This window comes from Ailuropoda melanoleuca, chromosome 7, assembly GCF_002007445.2.
Source record: "Ailuropoda melanoleuca isolate Jingjing chromosome 7, ASM200744v2, whole genome shotgun sequence".
In the NCBI taxonomy this organism is placed as follows: domain Eukaryota; kingdom Metazoa; phylum Chordata; class Mammalia; order Carnivora; family Ursidae; genus Ailuropoda; species Ailuropoda melanoleuca.
In genome coordinates, this window is record NC_048224.1 from 31,193,732 (window position 1) to 31,209,822 (window position 16,091).

The window sequence follows — 16,091 nt, forward strand, 5'->3', positions numbered from 1 at the left end:
GGGGGGGAGGGGGAGGGCGGGGCGAGGCAGCGGCGAGGGGAGCGAGGAGGGGACCCTGCCCGAGGGACCCAGTGGAGGCCAGGGTGGGGGGTCTCTGTCCCGACAGGTCGCGCTCTTGCTGCGGGAGGGGCTGTCGCCGCCCCGGGCGGAGCGCGGGGAGCGCAGCGGCCGGAAAGGGAGAGCGAAACGCTGAGCCCAGGCCTTCTGCAGGGAGTGCGCGGGGCCTCTGCGCGTCCCCGATGCCTGCGGAAAGCGGGCCGGACGACCTGCAGGGGGCGCACGAGGAGGCGGTGGCCCGGGCCCAGGCGGAGCCTGCAGAGTTGGACGCCAGGGTCAGCGAGCGCCAACACTTGCGGGGACAGCAGTAAGCGACGCCACCTGACGGGCTTGGAATCCAGCCCGTATGACCGTCCACGCGCAGGCAGTATTTATCTGAGCAAATTGCGCACATCCGTGCGAGAGGAGAGGGAGAGCAACCGTATAAACCGTGCGTCAGCGGGCAGATAGAAATGTAGATGAAAATACACATACACGTCATCCTCTCTGACTTCCAAAACAAATTGAACATAGGCTTCAAGAATAAAGGAGAAAAGACGTATTACACCCCCAAAAAGGCAACCAAGGAGAGAGAAACAAAAATGGAAGAGATCGTGCAAAATAAGATGGTAGAAATAAATACGAAAATCTCAATTGTGATAACTGTGCATAGATTAAGGTCACCAATTAATATATTTCCTACGCTGGATTAAAAAAAAAAGCAGTATATGCTGTTTATCAGCAACACAATTGAAATGTAGATTCAAAGACTTTTTTTGTTCTAAATGCTGATATAGCAAAGAGACTGAAAATTAAGCTAAGCTAAGCTACTTAAATTGAAAGACAAAATAAACCCAAAGAAAAGATAAGAGTGGAAACAAATGAAACAAAATAGAGGTAAAAGTTGATTCTTTAAAAAGATGAATAAAATGACAAACCCTTTGGCAAGATTGTTTACTTGTCTTCTTTTTTTCCTTTATTAATGTTAAGAATAAAAGGAAGGTATTTAAAAGGCAACAAGAATCTCAAGAAACTTGTTACCAGGGCACCTCGGTGGCTCAGTGGGTTAAGTGTCTGCCTTCCACTTAGGTCATGATCCCAGAGTCCTGGGATCCAGCCCCATGTCCAGCTCTCTGCTTAGTGGGGAGCCTGCTTCTCCCTCTCCCTCTGCCTGCCGCTCTGCCTGCTTGTGTTCTTTTCTTAAAAAGAACAACAACAAAAAAAACCCCAAAAAAACCACTTGTCACGTACATATCTGTAAACCTAACTAAAATGAGCAATTACTGGACTAATATAACAAACAAAAATGACTCAGGAAGAAATAAAATAACCATTAAAGAAATAGAAACCTAAGTTGATCTTCCCACAAGGATTATTTTAAGGTCATACAATTTTATTGGTTTGTATGAACCAAGGAACACATGCTTCTGATTTTTGTCAGTCCTATTCCAGAATACAGAAAGAGGGGACACTACCCAATTTATCTATGAGACTTCCATAAACCTGCAGCCAAAACCCGACAAGATGATATGAAAGATGACAATTACAGCCAATCTCTTTAGTGAACATAGATGGAAAAATTCTGAAGAAAATCTTGGCCAGTTAAATACAATAACTTGAACAAGTAACCGTGACATGGGTTTATCTCAGGACTGCAAACTTAGTTTATCATGAGAAGATCAAATAATGTAAGTGACTACATTATCAGATTAAACGTGGAAAATAATCATTTCTTAGAGAAAGTTGTCAGACAAAACTCATGATTCAAGACTTATTATCAACAGAAGGAACTGCCCTTTAAACAAAAGTATCTACGAAGAACCAATAGCAAGCATCATCGTTAGTGGTGAAATATTGGAAAAATTTTGTTTAGGATAAGAAGTAAGACAAGTGTCCCTGATATCACCACTTCTGTTCAGCATTGCTCTAGCCAGTGAATTATGACAAGAAAGAGAATAAAAAGCATAGTTGTTTAGAAATGAAGACACAAAATTGTTCATTATTTGTAGATGATAAGATTGCTTGGATGGAATAATTATTAGAATTAATCATAATTTAGTAAGGTTGCAGAATATGAAATCAGTATCAAAGGGCAAATGTCTTTTCAAATACCATCAAAAAACAGAAAACATATCTTTTAAAAAGTAACTTTCCAAAAAAAGAGTAATTTTCAGAGCATCAAACAACACAAATTACTTAGGAAAAAACCTAACAAATAGGTAAGAGCTCTATGAAGAAAATTCGAAAACTATTTAAAATTTAAAACTAAAATATAATTAAAAATTTAGCTCTTTACTTACTCTAGTCTTATTTCAAGTGTTTAGTAGCCATCTGTGAACAGGGCTGCCTTAAAGCCTTAAGGCTACAGAAAACTAAGAAATTTTTTTTTTAGTTGGACGCAGAGAAGTATGATACAGTGAATAATAAGACTTCCAAGCCTAAAAATATACCATATATAATTCTATTTAGATAGAATTCTGTGAAGGAAATGTGAAAGAATAATAAAAATATTCCAAAGTGGGGCACCTAGGTGGCTCAGTCAGTTAAACGTCTGCCTTCGCCTCAGGTCATGATCTCAGCATCCTGGGATCGAGCCCCACATCAGGCTCCCTGCTCAGCAGGGAGTCTGTACTCCCTCTCACTCTCTCTCTCTGTACTCTTTCTCTCTCAAATAAATAAATAAATAAAATCTTTTTTTTAAAAGGCAGCTGTTATGTGGTGAGGACAAATACATGAATATTAAAGTATTTTTAGAAAGTTTGTATGATGCCAAATGTCAGCCAGATAACCTACCATTACCTCATTTCCTCATTTAAATATTTTGGCATCTCACAGACACTATTTAATTTTACTCATGTACTTTATCTTCATGTCTGATCCATGTCTATAGTAGCATTTCCTGAAGGTTCTTATAAAAATGCTTTATTGTTTATAAAATAGAAATCTATCTTAAAAAAAGCCCCCAAAACGTATTTCCAGATTGCGTAACCCAGAGAGGACGTCTGGTTAATCCCGGTGTAAGCTACGTGCGACTGCACACACTTCACTCTGCTCTTGGTTCATCTCCATTGTTCCACCACCTCAAACTTAAAGGGCCCCAAAGTGAACTCACGTTCCCTCCACTATCAACCACAGACACAAGAACCACTAGCATTTCTTTAGCCTTTCACATGAACCAAGCACTGTTACATACATCTTTCAATTAGCAGGTATTGTCCTCATCCTCACCATTTTCCAGATTGAGGAAGTGGAGAGCTTCTGTAACTTGCCCAAGGTCATACTGAGCTGAGACAGGACCCCAGCAGATAAGACTCCCAAGCCCTGGTGCTTAACCACTTCTTTCTCTCCAAGCTTTCTATGATGGCAAGATAATTCCTAAAACAATGGCTGGTGGAATGATTGGCAAAAGAAATGTTCCTTTACATCTTGCAGCAAATCAATGTCCACAATAAATCCAGAACTTGGGTATCCTCTCAGATCACTCAGTCCCTATGATTCCTGTGATTGCCAACACCCTGAAAAATTACTGGGTTCACCCAGGTAGATTTGCTCAGAGAAGCTGTGGTCCTTTACTGCCTAGTGACCTCTTGTGGTTTGTGGACTGCCTGCTGGGGCATCCCCCTCAGAGTATCCCTGGCTGGCTGCCTCCTGAATGCTGGTCCTTGGGCTACAGAGAAAAGGCCATGGGCGAACTGCCTGGCTCTGGGACCTTCAACTACTCACGTCACCAGTATGAATGTCAGTCTTCTCATCTAATAAAGGCAGGCACAGATCTGTGCCCCAACAGAACTGTAAGAATTACATGAAATATGGCATATGCAAGGACCCTACAAAATGCTTATTATAATATGTAACAGAGATAAAAGAACAGAAGAGAAAGTAGTAAAAAGAACTGAACTTGCAAGATAAGAATGTGGTCAAACAGTTTTTGTTTCTTACAGATCCTTCCATCCCTCCAACAAATACCATCGCTGAGGGCCGACTGTGTTCCAGGCACTATTACAAAGGATGGAGAAGACCTCAGGACAGGTGCTTCCCTCAGGGGCTAAAGGGGAGGCGAAACTGGACCTCTCCCCTCGGAGGGGCTCCTCAGCAGCGCCTGAGAATTGAATCAACACAAAACAGATTAACAGGAGAAAAGCAAACAGATTTTCACATGTAGAGGGGAGGCCCCTCAGGAAAACGAAGACCCACAGAAGCTGTTAGAGCTGAAAGTCTATCCATTAATTGAGCGAAAGTAGTACATTGTGGGAACATGAAAAGACAAAGGGTTGGGACAGTCATTGGTGGAGAAGTGACTGAGATGGAAGGGTTCGTTTAACAAGGTTGGTTTGTACAGATTTCTCTCAGCCTAATCTCCCGTCCCTGGTGATAAGAATTTTTCCTTCCTTCTGTTACAGGGGAGGCATCTTTCACACAGGACTTTCATCTCCTGCTCTCAGGAATAAAAAGGAAGATCAGAGTGTCCTTTTTGCATCTGCTGTCTTTTAGGTCGGTTTAACGCAAAATAATCTTGATGTCAAAGTGACATTTTTGGAGATGACATATTCTGGTTTCCTTCGGGGCTCACATCTGCAGGGGAGAGATGGGCTGTAACAAATAATGCCATGTGATAAGTACTCTAAGAGAGGTATGCTCAAAGCAGTAAGGGAGTCTCCGATGCTTTTTCTGGAGAAGGGAAGTAAAATCCCAGGTAAGCCTATGGGGAGCACCAAATGGGGAGGTGCGAGCTTGTGTTCTATCCTCTAGAGGGAGCTCATGCTCTTTCTCTGACACCTGAGACGCTGGTTCCTTCTAGTCAGGGTAGAGATCCCTTCAACAGAACTGGGTTAAGATAAATGCTCAGGTGCCTCTTGGTCTTTTTAGATGTTTCCTATTGAATTGCTTCCCTCCTTGCTCCTCTACATAGCTGGTACCGTAGGGGGAGTCTGAGTCCTCCTCCCACTCGAAAAATTTGCTTCCTTCACTTGGAAGAGGAAGCAAGAACCAGAGTGATGTCTCCCAGGCAGGAGGATGACTCATCTAGGCACAAGTCATATTTCCTAGACCAACGTATGAGGATAGACGACATCAGGATTTGGGGATGATTGTACCATAATTGTTGCTTGTGCACATTCCCTAAGGGGGTGGCCTTTGGCAAGGTATTGAAAGGAGGTGTCAAGACAGGCTTCAGAAATCTGGGACCCAGACATACTTATCACTCACACAACTAACAGATAAATTTAGATATTTCCATTTTATTATTTATTAATATTTCCATTATCATTTCACAACTGCATGATTTGTGGATTCAAGGTTCTCTTGAGAATTTGGGAAAAACGTGATTCAGAAATTTTCTAGAATTTATTTATTGCAGCAACTATATTTTATAGGAAGATATGTCCCTAATTCCTAGATTGAGTCCCTTATTTTCATCATATATATTTTTATAATCTATCAATGTTTCCATTTGCATACTCTTACATAAGGAAGCCTAAAATAGTCTCTGTCTCACATGGAAAGTTAAGATGGCGTCTCTCAGTTTGTATGAAATCCAAATGAAGGGAGATGTGGACAATTTTTTTTCACTTAATTCAAATTTTGTTTACTTATTTTTTGACATACAAAAGCTGTATTTATTTAATGTATACGACTTGATGAGTTTAGAGATAGGTATACACTCATGAAACCATCACAATATATACCGGACATATTCATCACCTCCAAAAGTTTCCTCCCACCCTCTTTTGTTATTATTACTTTTTGTATGTGATAACATTTAACATAAGACCTTAGCAAACATTTAACAGAAGATTTAACATAAGATCTCATCAAGTTTTAAAGTGTACAGTTGGGGGGGCGCCTGGGTGGCTCAGTCGTTAGGCATCTGCTTTTGGCTCAGGGCGTGATCCCGGCATTCTGGGATCGAGCCCCACATCGGGCTCCTCCACGGGGAGCCTGCTTCTTCCACTCCCCCTGTTTGTGTTCCCTCTCTCACTGGCTGTCCCTACCTCTGTCAAATAAATAAATAAAATCTTAAAAAAATAATAAAGTGTACAGTTGGTATAGGCTCACTGCTAACTGAAACTTTACCATTTGATTAATACTTTTCAGTTTCCCCTTCCCCCAACCCCCAGATCCTAGAAGCCACCGTTCTGCTCTCTGTTCAATGAGTGTGACTATTTTAGATTCCTCATATAAATGGTATCATGTAGTATTTGTCTGTGTTTAGCTTATCTTACTTCCTCTCAGTTCACCCATGTTATCAAAATTGGCAAGACTTCCCTTTTTTAAGGCTGACTAATATTCTATCGTGTGTGGAACAACACATTTGCTTTATCCATTCATCTGTTGATGGACATTTAGGCTGCTTCCATGTCGTAGCTATTGTAAATAACTCTGCAATGGCTATAAGACTGCAGATATTTCTTTTAGATTCTGATCTCAATTCTTTGGATACATACCCAGAAATGAAATTGCTGCATCATATGATAGTTCTATTTTTAATTTTTTGAGGAACCCCCATACTGTTTTCCATAGTGGCTGTACCAATTTACATTCCCACCAACAGTGCACGAGGGTTCCCTTTTCTCTTCATCCTTGCCAACATTTGTGATTTCTTGTCTTCTTGATAATAGCCATTTAAGAGGTGTGAGGTGGTATCTGATTGTGGTTTTGATTTGCATTTCCGTGATGATTTGTGATCCAACTGCATAAGTGTAACCAATTCACTTTTTAAAAAGGTAAGATGGGTTCTGGATATAACCCTAACATTGGGGCCTCTACGGATTCTGGCCAAAGAGGAAACTTACGCTAAGTATGAAGTTTGGGGTTTTAGTGTGCTGCTTCTTCGTGGAGAGACTGTGCCTGAGACTAGCCACAGTGCTGAGACCACACATGGGCACCCTGAGCTTCTGAAGACAGGCCCTACGCATCCCTTCTGACAGCCTTGGGACTACTTGCTACAAAGACTATTCAAAAATACCATACTTTCCAGTATTTTTTAAGTTAGAGTGAATCTTTAAGAAGTGTACTTTTATTTCTTTTGCTTTTTTCCCCCCTAAAAAGCTGTTAAGATCTCAAGATATGGCATGTCTTTTATAATTGAGGGCATCTTCAAATCAAAGGGACAGTATACGTAATTCATTTATAGAACTTTAGATTCATAAGATGTTCTAACTAGTGGGCGTTAAAGATCAGAAGATCCAGCAAATTGTGAAGGCTTTTTCCATTGTTTCTTAAATCTGGGCTTTTTTGAAATTAAGTCGTTAGAGAAGCTCTAAAGAATCCAACAGATCAAAGCACAGTGAGGTGACAGATAACCCAGCACATTCACCCTCCTCTCTGCTGACCTACACTCTGGAAAAGAGCTTTTCAAGAGCAGCTTGAAACTTAATGAAAAGATCCAAGCCAGCTCTTTCATCTTTGTCTGGTGCAAAAACCACCATGTGAATCTTTTCTAAATAACAATTTTATGGAAATATAATTGATGTAATAAACTGCACATTTGTAAAGTGTAACATCTGATGTTTTGACATGTATACATCCATGAAACCACCACTGCAATCAAGATATCGATACACCCATCACCCCTAAAACTTTCTTCATGGACCTTTATAAACCCTTCCTCCCTACCTCACCCCATCTCCTCTTCAAGCTTCCTGTCCCTATAGGGATTTGTTTTTACTTTCTGGAGTTTTACATAAATGGCGTCATACAACACATACGTTTGTTTATGTGTTTCTCTGACTTCTTTCACTCAGCATAATTATTTTGAGATTCACCCACATTCAAGCTTTTGGTTGCTGACTAGCATTGCATTAGACGGCTGTCCCTCTGTGTTTACCCACTTGCCGCTCATGGACATTTGAGTGGTTTTCAGTTTTTAACTATTAGAAATAAAACTCTATAAATATCCGTGTACAAGTCTTCATGAGACATATGTTTTCATTGTTCTTGGGATAAATACCTAGGAGTGGAATGGCTGGAGATGATCAAATGGGAGGTGTATGCTGAACTTTTTAAGAAGCTACCTACTAGAGGGGCGCCTGGGTGGTGCAGTTGTTAAGCGTCAGCCTTCGGCTCAGGACGTGATCCCAGCGTTCTGGGATCGAGCCCCACATCAGGCTCCTCTGCTAAGAGCCTGCTTCTTCCTCTCCCACTCCCTGCTTGTGTTCCCTCTCTTGCTGGCTGTCTCTATCTCTGTCAAATAAATAAGTAAAATCTTAAAAAAAAAAAAAAAAAAGAAACTACCTACTAGTGTTTCAAGGTGGCTGTCCCATTTTGTGCTCCCACCAGCTGTGTATGGGAGTCCGGCTTCTCCACATCCTCACCAACACTTGGTATATGGTCATTTAAAAATTTTTTTAGCCACTTTAGAGCACGTGTGGGGTATNAAATTTTTTTAGCCACTTTAGAGCATGTGTGGGGTATCTCATTGTGGTTTTAATTTGCATTTGCCTAATAATTAATAACACTGAGCATCTTTTCATGTGCGCATTTGCCGTCTTCTGGGTGGACTGTCTGTTCATTTCTTGTCTTTTAGTTGCTTCAGTTTTTTTTTTCCTTGTAAAGTTTCTGCAGTTAAGAGAATGCTTGGGGGGATTTTGCTATTTTTCTATTCTAAAATTTTATTGACAGAACTATTAGATAAGCAGCACAATTAGTTGGAAACGGAAGAAGATCGACGTTAACTAATAGCTGTCTAAATAGGCTGGTACTTCTGGCAGAGACAGAGAATCTTCACCCTGGCTCAGGCTGCCGAAGACGAAGGTGAATGGGGGAAATAACGGCATATAATTGGGAGACAGTGGGACAGGTTGAGAGAAAGAAGCCAGGCAGGGAAATATTAACTCTGCCCCATCCAAAGTCTTTCCTCTCACACTGCCTTTATCATGGCCAAACATTCACAGTCTTTTTTCCCCAAATTACTTTTTTAATTATGATTATGGAAGAACTTTCTGTTATTTTCATAGGAAACATGTTAAGAAGATGGGGACCTTAGCTCAGCAGCAGAATCTGGCTGGAGGCTATTCCGTGTGGTAAGGCTCCCAAGAACCTTCATAGTGGGCCACTTGATCAGAAAATCCATGCATAGGCCAAAGAAAGTGTATCCGTGGGACGCCTGGGTGGCTCAGTCGGTTAAGCATCTCCCTTCAACTCAGGTCATGATCCTGGGGTCCTGAGATTGAGTCCTGCATCGGGCTCCTTGCTCAGCAGGAAGCCTGCTTCTCCTTCTGCCTGCCGCTCCCCCTGCTTCTGCTCTCTCTCTCTGACAAATAAATTAATAAAATCTATAAAAGAAAGAAAAGAAAGTGTATCCATATACCAGCGTTAATGTGTAGTAAGTTTTGTTGTTGTTTTTTAAAGGACTTTAAAAAATGCAGTAATAAGCCTACAGTTTGCACTTGTGTCTCTAACAAACTGGAGTTCTGGAGACAGTCTGTTATGGAATGGAATGGGTGTGACCCCGTATAAAAGACCGAAGGGTTCAGGCAAAGGGGAAAGTGAATATGGCATTCAAGATGAAGAAGTAAATAGCTAGGCATGGAAGAGGGGAAGAGGAGATGGAGTATTCCAGCCAGCTCTCCTCCCTTTTCCACATTGGCCTGTGGGGGAAGGGGCATCTCTGCTGCTCCCACACCTTCTGTCCACTCTTCTGACCAGCTGCTTCTGGAGAGAGAAGGAATTACTCATGCAGTCAAAGCACAGGGCCATTACCAAACTCCGTTCTATTAGCGGGTGGAGTGTCCAAGCTGATATTCCCTGTTTTGCAAACAGCCCCCTTACTGCAGGGCCCTGGGTCAGGGCCTGTCCACTCACCCTTCTACCTAAGTGCTTCCGCGTCAATTGCATCTGGTCTATTCCAGACCTTTCCGTCACTCTCGAGTGATAGAAGTCATGCAGGCCTTCCTCAGATTCCAGGCCTAAACAGCATAATCTAATTCGGGTTAACCAAGTTGTCTGCACTGGCAGACAATTGGGTGCTTACTTAACAGTTAATAAAAAGGTATTTCATTTTCCATTTGGTTATTGTTCCCACGTCCACATTCCTTAATTAGAAATCCCTGAAGTTGTCTGCTAGGATTTCAGCCACTAAACTGAAACACTCACACTCCTATAGTTAATGCTAAACAAGGTCCCAGTTCAAAGAGAGCCCCAAAAATGGCAAAAATGGTGTCCAAGATAGAAGGACTGCAACTAGGTTCAAAGTGCCAGAGATTCTGAAGGTAAATAGAAAGTGGTAGCAGGCCCCCTTTAAGCTTCCTTTCCTCTCTGGGTAGAGAGGAAACTATCAGTCACCGATCCACCCACCCTTTCCATCCCTCCAGCCATCCACTCATTAACACACTTCTGAGTTCCAGGTACAAGGCCGTGACTTTATGTTATAGCCGTGAACAAGTCAGACATTGTCTGAAGGAGAATTAGAAACAAAGGGGTGTATGTCGATTTGTCGTGAAAAAGAACAAGAGAGAGAGATGACACAGCATTGTGCCCCATTCTTGGACAATGTTGAAATCCCGGGGGCACCTGGGTGACTCAGTCAGTTAAACACCTGCCTTCGGCTCAGATCATGATCTCAGGGTCCTGGGATCGAGCCCTGCACAGGGCTCCCAGCTCAGTGGGGAGACTGCTTCTCCCTCTCCCTCTGCCTGCCACTCCCCCTGCTTGTGCTCTCTCTCTCTCTCTCAGATAAATACATAAAATCTTAAAAAGAGAAAAAAGGGAAGGAAGGAACTCCTAACAAAGAAAAAACTCTGACAATGGAGCTTACATGAGAAAGTTTCTGGGACTCTGGACGTAAGCAGTACCGATTTGAGGATCAGGTGACAAAACAGAGCACAGAACTGGAGAAAGAGGGGCACCTGAGTGGCTCAGTCAGTTAAACACCCACCTCTTGATTTTGGCTCAGGTTGTGATCTCAGGGTGCTGAGATTGAGCCCCGCGTTGGGCTCTGTGCTCAGTGGGGAGTCTGTTGGAGATTCTCCCTCCCTCTCCCTCTGCCCCTCCCCCGGCTTGCTCTCTCTCTCTCTCTCTAAATAAATACATAAATAAATAGAATCTTACATAAAAAAAACCACCAAAAACAGAGAGAGGGTCGTTGTTTCCACTTTTTCCCAGAACCCAGCACTGACCTATAAAGTCAGTATTACTACTATCCACCACATACCGTTTCACTACTGTTGTTCTCCTCTGTCATATAGACGGAGGACCTCTCTGCACTTTTCAGCCCTCTTGCAGGCCCATGAGGCCACGGTGCTGGCCATTTGCAGTCTGACGCAAAGAGCTGCTGAGGAACCAGTAAGCCTTTTCTTTATCTTTCTTTAAGCCTGCTTGGTTGACCAGGGAGTTTTACCTGCTCCTGATGGGGCAGCTACAGGACTGTGAAACCTTTCGCAGCCTCAATTGTTGAGTTTCTACGTGGAAAATAGTTGTCTTAAAGGGTGGCCCAGATCTTTATTAGATTTTATGGCAGTGAGAAATAAACCTTGGTCGCTGAGACATTAGCATTTGTACTTCAAAGTCTGACTTAGCCTCCAGGACTGATAAGTCGGTAAGCATTGGAAAATAGTAGCCGTGGCACAGACTACCGTAGCAGGGGAAAGAAAGAGGCCCTTTAGCGTTACTTTGCAGGCAGTGTGAGGCCAGAATGGGAGAGGAGAGACAAGATAGATGCTGTGTGATCATTGTGGCTAGCAAATTGCTATGTGACACATACATGTAAGGTACCTTGTTGGTGGTTCTCAAGAAATATTCGAGCGAGGATTTTAGGGGGTGGGGAAGACTGTGTCAACAAAGGAAACTGCCTTATTTAATGTTAACCTGACTTCGTTTGTACTCACAGGCTGGTGAGCCTAGGTGTCTCTAGTATTAATTGACTGAGTTGAGGGGATATCTTTTGTTGGGGAGAGCTTGCAATTCTAGAACTGATTGTCGTTCTTATCTTCCTCTTTACTCCTTTCTTTAAAGAATGAACTGCCAAATATTTCTCAAGAAATTTCTAGAAATTTCAGGATCTCCTTACAGTTCATGTCAGAACTACCTCTAAATTTCCAGGGATGCCGAGTTTTCTTGGTGAACATAATTTCAATGATTTCAATTGAAACGTAATTTCAATTTCATAGTTTTCTCATGAAACTGAATACAGACAGGAAAATACTTTCTAATGTAGACATAGTAAGATTTGCCTGTTTCAAGAAATTTACAGCACAGTTCATACTATACATCAACATTCATGTGACCACTTTCTAAGATTGTGAATTTGTAAAAAAATAAAAATGTCTTGGTGTGCCCCAAATCAGTAACTCAGAACAGTTGGACAATAAGTCGAAAGCACGATCTTCAGTTGTCAACTGGTCAATCCACTTGTCCAATTTGAGTTTGAATATCTATACTTCCTTGAAACTAGAAACAATGATCTTATTGTTTCCATGATGTTTCCTGTTCAGCAGCTCAGATAGATGCCCTATCATATTGGGAAGAAAATGAAGTCTTATGGGCCTCTAGGAACCTGACAAGTTAAGCTTCTCATAGCATTTGACACGCCAAAACAATCTTGTAGCAGTATCTTTTTTATTTATTTTTTTTTGTGAATTAGTTGATTTTTTAAATTTTTTTTATTATATTATGTTAGTCGCCATACAGTACATCCGTGGTTTCTGATGCAAAGTTCGATGATTCATTAGTTGCATATAACACCCAGTGCACCATGCAATACGTGCCCTCCTTACTACCCATCACCAGTCTGCTCCTATGACATAACTCTAATAAATCTCCATGTTGCTTCAATTTCTAAATATCAAATGAAGCACCAAGAGCAGGAAAAATATTAAAAGTCTTGACCACTTCCTCCAGAAACGGGGCAGTCACTGTTCACATTTTGCCCATGAGCTATCCACACCCATCTTTCTGGCTAACAAAAGCCCCATTCTCTTTGGGTGATAGGTAGAGAGCACTTGAGGTCAAGAAAAATAAGCCCCAACCCAAGCTAAAATGGAGACATTTGGGATTGGGTTTATCCCATTTCCCTTTGCCTGGGACTGGTCAAAGAAAGGGCCTGGGCCCATATCCGGCCATTGAAACAAACGGAGATGTCTCAGGGAGACTTCCTGAAATTGTTCTTCCTGGAAAAGAAACACAGAACTTCACAAGGAGAAAGTTGTTGTTGTTGTTTTCTGTTGTTGTTGTTTTTTACCTCAGTCTCTTCAATCTTTGAATGTAGCCCTGGGAGGACTTAATATTTGAAGCTTCAGTAGCCGTGATCAAAAAATGGCAGACAAGAAGGAGAGACAGAATCCGGGTCCATTGCACTACTGAGCCTGCCTTCTCCAGACTGCTTTTTAGGTGATAAAATCAAACATCATTATTACTCGAGGCCCTGGGAGACTGGAATCTGTTATTTGCAGCTAAATGCATCCTTATGCTACAACCATCTCAGGTACTGAAACCAAGCTGCAAAATTTGCAACACACCTTCCTGATAATTGAGATGGAATTCAGAATTTTAATGTGTGTCTCTGCCTTAGTGTGAGGATTCATGTTTACGCGTGACTGTAGGGGTTAATTTGGCTAAAACATTTTTCTTCCTCTGGTGTTAACTGGTAAAATGAAAGGTAATGTGATTCTAATCTCTTCGAAGCTTTTTCTGTTTCAAAAATGGGAGTGTGTTTCTGCAGAGTAGGGCCTTTCAGCTAATAGTTCAGTGAAATTAAATAAGAAAATCATCACAAGGAAAAAATTTTTTTTCTTTTTATTTTGCCTATATGACAAGACGGATGTTAGCTGAACCTATCGTGGTAATCATTTCATAATACATGTAAATCAAACCAGCATGCTGTATGCCTTAAACTTATACAGTGATATATGTCGATTATTTCTCAGTAAAACTGGGAAAACATTTTAAAATAAGAAAACAACTTGAGTCATCTGAATGAATATTGCTAATGTGGTTTCGGCATTTATTAAGATGGAGATAAAATGCTATATTTAGATTTACATATGATTACTTTGCTTGATGTAATTCCTTGCAGAATAATACACGAACTATGATTATGAATGTGATAGACACACACCATTCTTTTTTTTAAATAACTTTTAAAATTTAGATGATTTTTCTTCTTCTTGTTCAAAAGGAGAGCACTCCACATGTAGATTCCAAGAGCCCTGCCTCCTTTATCATAAACTTCATTGCAGGGGGAGCTAGATGGAAGCCAACCTTCATTTGGTGAACCCTAGCTGGCTATGGATTCTGGATATATTAGGGCTGGCAAAGTATGGTTGAGAAGGACAAGGGGAATTGCCCAAACATGGTGCTAGAAAGACATCTGCACAGACTAGCTGACTAGTGTTTCTAAAGTATGGGTCCCTAGGGGCGCCTGGGTGGCTCAGTCTGTTAAGCATCTGCCTTCGGCTCAGGTCACCATCCCCGGGTCCTGGGATCAAGCCCCATGCTGGGCTTTCTACTCAGCGGGGAGCCTGCTTCTCCCTCTACTGCTCCCCCTGCTTGGGCTCTCTCTCTGTCAAGTAAATAAATAACATCTTTAAAAAAATAAAATAAAGTATGGGTCACCAACTGTACAAGCAACCAGGTCTTGGGGTCACAGCAATGCCAGAGCTTACATCTTTTTCTGGATAAAACCAAACTGGGGTGGCATACATTCTTTGTCTAAAATGTTGCCAGTGTGTGAGTTTTGCAGAGGACTCAACATTTGCAGAGAATTCCCATTTAAACAAAGCCAAACTAACACAACATAAAAGAACCCAAAAGTCATGCACCAGAAAAATGATCCTCTAAGAGTTGCCTGTGGCTCACATCTCATCTCTGGGAAGGTTTACATCTCTATTCTTGGTTTGTGTTAAATCATATAACGTTTTGCCAAAGGCCACTCCTACCACCAAGAGCCACTCACCCCTATAACCTGAGTTCACCCGTACAGTGTGGGGATTGTTCTGTCACTCTCTTTCCAGCCTCTCGGCCTAAAAGTCCTAGAAGAGGCCGTGGAGCCACCATGCGTGGCGTTCGTGTCTAGATGATTCCCACTGGCAGCACCAGGAAGATGCAGCAGTAGCAGTCTAGAGGGGAAATCGCAGCCTTCACCTGACAGTAACACACAGGACCCCCCCAACACACACACAACCCCCAATGCACCCACTAGAAATAAAACCATAACAACCCAGAAAAGCAGCTGTGCGGTGGTGTAAAAAGTTTCTTTTCATGCTTGTCATTCCCTCTGCCTGGAATACACATAAAAAACTTTTCACTTGGGTCAGAATTGTAAATCCTAACCAACTCTCACTCCCTGAACCCCACTCTTTCTCTCCTAAATTTTCCTCCCTAGCCTCTTCTCTCTTCTACTAGCATTCCTCTTCTCCATAGGCAGTTCCACTGTTGACCCTCTACCCTTTCTATCCTTCTTTGTCTTTCCTTCCTTCCTTCCTTCCTCATTCATTCATTCATTCATTCATTCATTCATTCATTTCCTACTATGTGTCAGGTACTGTTCCAGGATCTGGGCATACAGCAATAAATGAAAAAGAAGATTCCAGATATTGGGAAGTTTATATCCTGTGGGGAGAAGGAGGTGGAAATATCCCAAAATAATAAGGGAATTTCAGGTCATGACAAGAGCTTTGAAGAGAATCAAACTGGGTAAGTGATAGATGGGGCTGGGGGTCGGGAAGGTGGAAGGCTGCTTTAGAGAGAATGGAAAGTCTACTGGGAGGGATTAAAATTAAGTTGAGGCCTGAATTATAGGAAAGACTCAGCCAAAGGAAAAGTGTTCCAGATAGAGAGGATGGCCATGCAAAGGCCTCCCAGTAATAATTAGTACAGCAAGTCTAAGCAAGTAAAAGCAAGCTGGTGTGGTTAGAGCCTGGAGAACAAGGAAGGGAGTGGTAATAAGACATGAAGTCAGACAATTTGCAGGGGCAAGACCCCATCTGGCCTGGAGGTCAATGTAGGGGGGCTGAATTTTATTCTAAATGCAGTAGGAAGCCAGGTCTTAGCAAAGTAATGAATTATTTATCTAGAACATTGACTATTCATTATTTAGTTCCTGTGCATTCTCCATAAGCTGG